Genomic DNA, 8090 nt, shown 5'->3' on the forward strand with positions numbered 1-8090 from the left:
TTACTATGTTTGAAATGCCCTGTATATAAGAAGTTATCACCACAATTTTTTAAATAGGAAAATACTGAAAACAATCTAATTCAGTAGGACACTGAAAAAAATGAATTATGGAAAATATGTATAATGCAATAGTAGGCAATATAGTCTGTAAAGTTCAATACTATGCAACTGCACTATATAATCTTCTGCTACCACTTAAAGAAAAAGAAGAGGCTTTTATCTATTGATATTGAATAATATCCAAGTAATGTTCATTCTTTTTAAAAGGGGAAGTATAGATAAGTATGTATAGTATGCTACAATTAGTTTAAAACAAAAAACAAGAGGATAAATACTTGTATGAGCGAAGACTATCTCTGAGTTGCCATGCAAGACACTTGTAACACTCGTGGCCTCTAAGGAAAACTGCATGACTGAGAGGCAGAGATAGGCAGGAGACTTTTCCCTTTTTTTTAAACTTCTGAATTTATATTAAGAAGATATAGAGAGCGAGCCTGGCGCCCGGGAGGGTTGTGAGGGAAACTACCTCGCGGTTCTCGGGTTTCCTAGGCTTGAGGTTTGTTGGAGGAAAGAGGCGGCAAAACGAGAAGAATCCACTGCGGCGCCCCCCAGCGACTTTCTTGCCGACCTCCGCGCGACTCACCCGCCGGCGCTGTTAGTTGGAGCATTCGACATTGTGCAGCAAAGAAATGGTTGTGGGGAAGCCCAGTCCGCTGCTTGTAGGGCGGGAGTTTGTGAGGCAATACTATACTTTGCTGAATAAAGCTCCAGAATATTTACACAGATTTTATGGCAGGAATTCTTCCTACGTTCATGGTGGAGTAGATGCTAGTGGAAAGCCCCAGGAAGCCGTTTATGGCCAAAATGATATACATCACAAAGTGTTACCGCTGAACTTCAGTGAATGTCATACAAAAATTCGTCATGTGGATGCTCATGCAACCTTGAGTGATGGAGTAGTTGTCCAGGTCATGGGTTTGCTGTCTAACAGTGGACAGCCAGAGCCGAAGTTTATGCAAACCTTTGTTCTGGCTCCTGAAGGATCTGTTCCAAATAAGTTTTACATTCACAATGATATGTTTCGGTATGAAGATGAAGTGTTTGGTGATCCTGAACCTGAACTTGATGAAGAATCAGAAGATGAAGTAGAAGAACAAGAAGAAAGGCAACCATCTCCTGAACCTGTGCAAGAAGATGCCAACGTGGTTACTCTGCAGCTCACCCTGTGGCTAATGGCATAGAGGAGCCTTTGGAAGAATCTTCTCAGGAACCCAAACCTGAGCCAGAATCTGAAAACAAAGACTGAAGAGCCGAAACCTCAAGTGGAGGAGAACTTAGAAGAATTAGAGGAGAAGTCTACTTCTCCTCCTCCCGCAGAACCTGCTTCTCTTCCACAAGAACCACCAAAGCCGAGAGTTGAAGCTAAACCGGAAGTACAGTCTCAGCCGCCTCGTGTGCGTGAACAACCACCCAGAGAGCGACGTGGCTTTCCTCCTGGAGGAGCAAGACCAGGCAGAGGAGATACGGAACAGAATGAATCTGAGAACCGTAGAATAATTCGCTATCCAGACAGTCATCAACTTTTTGTTGGTAACTTGCCACATGATATTAATGAAAATGAATTGAAGGAATTCTTCATGAGTTCTGGAAACGTTGTGGAACTTCGCATCAATACCAAGGGTGTTGGGGGAAAGCTTCCAAATTTTGGTTTTGTGGTTTTTGATGACTCTGAACCGGTTCAGAGAATCTTAATTGCAAAACCAATTATGTTTCGAGGGGAAGTCCGTTTAAATGTGGAAGAGAAAAAAACAAGAGCTGCGAGAGAGCGGGAAACCAGAGGTGGTGGTGATGATCGCAGGGATATTAGGCGCAATGATCGAGGTCCTGGTGGTCCACGTGGAACAGTGGGTGGTGGTATGATGGACGAGGACCTCCTCCAAGAGGCGGCATGGCACAGAAACTTGGCTCTGGAAGAGGAACCGGGCAAATGGAAGGCCGCTTTACAGGACAGCGTCGCTGAAGCTCCACTGTTGGCAAAGTTTTGGCAGTGGTACATTATTCATCGTGTTTGCATTTTTGTTAATACTTTTTTTTGGCTTTGGAATGTGACACAGCCTTTTTGATCATTTCTTTGATGTGAAAAGCACCTTTTGATTATCAGTTAAATTGAGGTGGACATTATTTCCCCAATTTCACAACATGATTCACACTGTTAATTTATAAATCTAGAGCTGGAGAATTAAGGACTGAGAAATTACAATATCTTAAACCATCTACAACAAAATGAACTTAAAAAGGACATGCCCAACTGAATTCAGGTCTTTTGAGTCAAAAAAAAAAAAAAAAAAGTCCACTGCTGCACATTTTGTTTAAGTGTTACTGTTTCTGCCTATTAATATTGGAAAACAAATAGTGCAATTTGTGCAACTGGAGAATCTTGCCTTTTTCTTGACTCCCCCCAAAAATACAAACCAACAGAAACTTGTTATGCACTCATCAAAACGCACTAATGGGTATTCTGAACTCCTTATTAACACTGACATCTGCAACAGAAGGCAACAGGGAAAAAATCATCTTTTCCAAGTAGAGAATAGTTTGTGAAATAATAAGTGCATTTTATCTGCTTGCTGTGACCAGCGTGTGTACACACAAACCTTAACAAGACTACAAGTATATTCCAGAAGGAAATAATTTAGTTATGAACTAAATAACACAAATCAGAACTTCAAATGCTATGGGTATGGTCTTGAGTGTTAGACCAGATTTAGTAGCTCCATATCTAAGATTTTCCTTCATTCACTACAGGAATGGCTGGCTGCTCAACACACTCCTCCTCCCCCTTTTCCTTTCCTGAAGCTGTGTACAGTGAAAATTGTCTTTACTGTATTTTTGTTCTCTGGTAATGTAAGAAGCATGATGGTGCCTTCTATTAATACATCATTCCAGTCTTGCTGTAATTTTGTACAGTATAGTGTATGAATTGCTGTGCTGCAAAGCCAAACAGCTACAAAATATTGAAAAATGATTGAAGTGTATAAAAATTGCAATATCTTTAAAATCAGTAAAGTTGACTTAGCATATTATTTTACCTTGTTATTCAGTTAACAACTTTGTGTTCTTTGTGGGAGGGAGTCTTGTGTGTTTGGGAGGTAGAGGGTCGACAAGAAAGTCAGTTATTTGAATAAGTCCTTAGTTGAGTTTTCTCTAAACTGAACGTAAATGTAGTAGCGAATCACTTGAGGTGCTTTGAAAAGCCCATCAACTTGATGTACACTTTTAGTGACATTTTAAAAGCAGTTAGATTTCCATAAAAGGCAAGTAAATCTGAAGTGAGGATACTGCAATTTTCAGAAAAAGGAACAGCAGCTCTGAAGTGTTTGCATTTCCTATTTGGGGAGGGGAGGGGGTGCTGGGAACTGTCATTCATTTTGCACAATTCTTGATGTCAGCACCCGCGTGGCTCTGAATTTTAGGTCTGGGATGGCATCTTTTATTTTTTCATGAATCTTTGAACAGTTCTGTAGCAAAGTTTGTAGCTGCTGGATTATTGTCTGTCTTTACAGCAAATTCCAGTAAACTGCAAGTATGGCAAAGGATAATGCTTGGAGCATTTAGTACATAGCAGTTTTCTAATGTTTTCAGTTAGGAGTGGGATAAATAAGTGTGACCACTTAAAGCTGCTTGTTAACACGGAAGACTTCTCCATTTGATTTTAGTAAAAACAAAAAATGCACTTGACATAGTAATAAATTGGTTCTAAATTATGCAACTGGTTGCTATCTACTAAACTAGCAAATAATGCACGTATTTTGTTTTTCGTGTACTGGGCAATATGAGTAATATATGTCTTGTCTTTTTTTTTTAAATTCACTCTCTCCCCTGACTTAGGTCTTCCGTGTTTGAGGGAAAAGTCTTTCACTTTTGCATGTATTTTTGGGGACACAGATCTCTCATAGTTTCCATTGGTGGGGGGTATGGGGGAGGGTTAAGGATTTTTCCCCCCATTTTAAACATATTTTATTTTGTGTTGCTAGGTATAGTACTTGAAGTTCTTAGCAGAAAATTACTTTCAAGGCTTGAAGTCTTTATTCACACTGCTTTTAAATAAGTGGTTTACTGACAGTGTTCTCTTTTTTTAAAGAGTATTTTCCCTCTACTCTTTCTCATTTTATATATATAAAATTTCAAATCCAATATTGCCCTGTTCTGGCACCAAAAGTAATGACAAATGTTAAGTGTAATAAAAAAAAATTAGGAAGCTATTCATCTTCAGTCTTTGCATACCATGAACAAACCATCATGTGGAGAGGTTTCCGTGGTGATTGTTCACCTACAGTACTGTGGACTTTTAATGTTTTGTCCCCTTTTCAGTGAAAGAGTAAAATTATTCATCTATTACTGTTACTTGCTGTTTTATTTTTGATGGTATATTCTATCCTCAAGACTCTACTGCAACCAAATTGGGTTTTACCATCTTGGCTTTAGTAGGTATAGAAGACAATGGATTACCATCTTTATTGCTGTAATGTGTTAAGCATTATATACTAGTAGAATCTAGTTTGTTTCAGGTGGAAAGTATTCTTCGAGTTTCCATTTTGAATGTGTTTGGACTAAACATACAATAAACTACTGATGTCTGCAAAAAAAAAAAAAAGAAGAAGATATATATAATTATAGCTTAATTCAAAAAATACAAACCTTTAAAAATAAAATAAAGCCAGCCAGAGCACACTGCATGTGATATGAGTTCCATTGATGTAAAATAAAACTATGTTTCATTACACATATATGCATGAATATATGTACATACAAAAGGATCCAAAAACATTCACCAAAAGCATCTCCACTTCCACAGGGAAATAAAAAAGGATGCAAAGAGGACTTTAATATTTTTACCCTTTAGGTTTAATATTGTATAAATATTTCTGAAGAAAACACACATGTATTCATGAATTTTGTACAAGTGAAAAAAATTCTCTTTCAAAAAAGTAGTTAAGAGTGCAAAGTCCTGAGTTCTCATTCTTGCTCTGCTACTAATTGAACTGTGGCAAATCACAACCTACCAGGGCCTCAATTCCCTCATCTACAGAGTGATATGGCTAGTGATATAGTCCAAGATTCAAATCAATTAACACAAACAGGAAATAAATTATTAGTCAATCATTGAGACATTAAGCAAAAGCATGAGGTTACTATTTAAAAGCCTAATAATGTTTTTTTGTTTGTTTTTGGTTTGTTTTTCGTGTTTCGTTTTGTTTTTTTGTTTTTTGTTTGGTTTTTTTTGAGCTTAAACAATGGGAATTTATTTACTTACAGTTAGATTCCAGGAAAATGTTGAAATCAAGGCATTATCAAGTGATGCTCTTTTTTTTTTTCTTATTTTCTTTTAAATATTACATTCAAAAAATATGAGGTCTCCATATACCCCCCACCCCACCCACCCTTGAAATATCTTTAGACTCAAGCGAACGAAACTCCAACGGTGGTATTTTAGGTGAAGATAAAGGTTTTATTCAGAAACCCTTTCTGAAGTCCTTCTAGTCACAGCTACCTAGACATAAAGATAGTCTTGGCTATACCTCAGTCAGGACACTGTAGTATGTCCATGTAAAATGAGGTATAAAACCTTCATTTGTCTCAACACATGAATCAAATGGTCCTACCAGCTCTCCAGAATATTATACAGCACCAGCCTCATTTTCCTGCTTCTTCCTCTAGCTTTCAACTTAATTTTGACTTTTCTGCCTCAACCAAGCCTGTTACTAACTTTTCTCCTTGAAGTCAGGAGATATTTATGATTTCAGATCCTTCAACCAAGGATTTTAAACACTGCCCTAATGAAAACTAGTTTATCTCATTCTGTAGATGTGTTATTAAAAATGTGGAAAAAATGTAGACGAGCATGATTTGAAAAGTAAGCTGTGCAGGATTTTTATTTTTAAATATCAAGTATTTTACAGGTCAGTGGTGAAGAACAGTAGAAAAGAAGATAGGGCTAAGACCAAAGGAGGACTATAGCAGTTTGATATGGTTATGAATTCCAAAAATAGATATTGGATTTTGCTTGAAATCTGATCTGTACCTAGGCATGATTGAGTTATGATTAAGACATTGAGTCTCGACCCCTTGGTGGGTTGGGGGAACTCACAGATAAAAGGCATGGCAAAGAATAGAGTTGAAGGTTTCTGAAGTTGGAGTTTTGATGCTGGAGTTTGATGCTGAAGACTTAAGTTGGAGCCCCAGGAAGTCAGCATGCAAAGGAAAGAGAAGCCAGCCCCAGGAAGGAAGGAAACTCGAACCCAGAGAAAAGCAAGGCCCAGGAACGTAGTAACCCAGGAAACCTGAACCCTCACGATGTTGACAGCCATCTTGCTCCAAATAGACTTTGGTGAGGGAAGTAACTTATGCTTTATGGCCTGGTATCTGTAAGCTCCTACCCCAAATAAATACCCTTTATAAAATCCAACCTATTTCTGGTATTTTACATCAGCACCCCTTTGGCTGACTAATAAAAGGACTTAGAAATATTTTCAGTCTCAAATTATCTTTTCTCTGGCACCAACATAATAATAGACTTTAGCAATAGGGTATCTCCAAGTCAGAAAAGAATATGACAAAACATGACCCCAAAAATTGTGTAAGATATTTGTTTAGATTCCAGTCCTACAGGAACTGATTCTCTTATGCAAGAATACTAAAATCTGTCTACGAGAATTATAGAAGAAAAAGCACTAGTTCCAATATCAAAAGCCCTGTGTCCAAGGTTTGGGTCACTAACTAGCCATATGACCTTGTGCAGGACCTCCGTTCTATTAGGGGAATGTCATCCTCCAGGACTGAAGTCTTGTGTCTCTGCACTAACAGGCTCTCGCCTAGTGTTTTAAGTACCTTGTAGGGACTCAGCAAATATTCACTGATCAATCTCATCCCATGCACCTACCATATTCCCATGACCAGGACTTCTTTGGAGAGACTGAAAAGATTCAGAAGAATCTTAGGTTACATTCCAACTCTGTTCCCACTGTGGGGACAGCCCCCAGAGATAGGGTTCACATTCTAGATTGCCACTTTCTAGCTCTCTGACCCTGGGAAAGTTATTACTTAACCTCTCTGGGCCCATTTCCTTACCTATAATACTGTTACCTAATTTATGTGGTTATTGTGAGAATTAAATAAGATAATGCCTATAATATTGTGCAGCAAATGGTAAGCTGTCTGAAAATGTTAATTAACAGTATTGTTACTGGGTTAACCTTTGAAGTACTGCAGCTCTTTTCTCTGGATATGGGGACAGCAGCCCTTGGTACTAGTCTTCTCAGTAATAGCATTTTACTGAAACTATGTCTGAGCTAAGTGCTAAACTTTTCTGATAAGCTGTTCAGTATGAATCCTAAGAGCCAACCCGTACCTGTCCATAACTTTCAGGAAGCATTTTAGCTATAATTTTTGTTATGCTAAATTTATTAAATAATACCTAGGCAGAAGCATGCAGTAGAAGCTCATCAGTAAATATTTTATCCTTATTGCTTTTTGTCTTCAAATTCCACCTCAGACACTACCTCCTCTGTGAAACCAACTCTGATTTCCTTGCCTTCCAGGCTCCATGCCCTGGAGTTACTCCTTTTTGTCTGCTCAGTACCTTCTGTGTATTTCTATCGTAGCAACTAGCATTCCATGCTGTAATATATTTATTCTTGTTTCCCCTTCTAGACTGTAAACTCATCAAGAATAGGCTCTATGACGTCTTCACCTTTTACCCCCCTAACACCCCAACAATGCCTAGAACATACTCAAAATGAGTTTGTGGAATAGACCAGAAATGAAATGAACTAAATTCTGAGATTCTACATGAGAAACACTGGAAAAGCATTCCCAAGATGACTAGAGAATAGTTTTGAGAGAAAGCTGGTGGAAAGAAAGATAGGAGCCAGATTGGGGAGTTATTGCATATATTTTAGAGATAGTAAAGCAGAATGTGCTGGGTTCATAAACCAATTGCTGTTTTATTTTGACTTCCACTTTCCAACCCATAGCTGCTTATAAAAGGCCAAACTGAAGTCAAAAGAATCCTAGACTAGGAATTTAGAGAC

At 38.1% G+C, this 8090-nt stretch overlaps 1 pseudogene; it reads left to right on the top strand.

Moving 5' to 3' along the window:
* Nucleotides 1–634: 634 nt before the first annotated feature.
* Nucleotides 635–2056, top strand: LOC101426474 (ras GTPase-activating protein-binding protein 2 pseudogene; annotated as a pseudogene).
* Nucleotides 2057–8090: the final 6034 nt, after the last annotated feature.

This window comes from Dasypus novemcinctus, chromosome 4 (assembly GCF_030445035.2).
Source record: "Dasypus novemcinctus isolate mDasNov1 chromosome 4, mDasNov1.1.hap2, whole genome shotgun sequence".
In the NCBI taxonomy this organism is placed as follows: domain Eukaryota; kingdom Metazoa; phylum Chordata; class Mammalia; order Cingulata; family Dasypodidae; genus Dasypus; species Dasypus novemcinctus.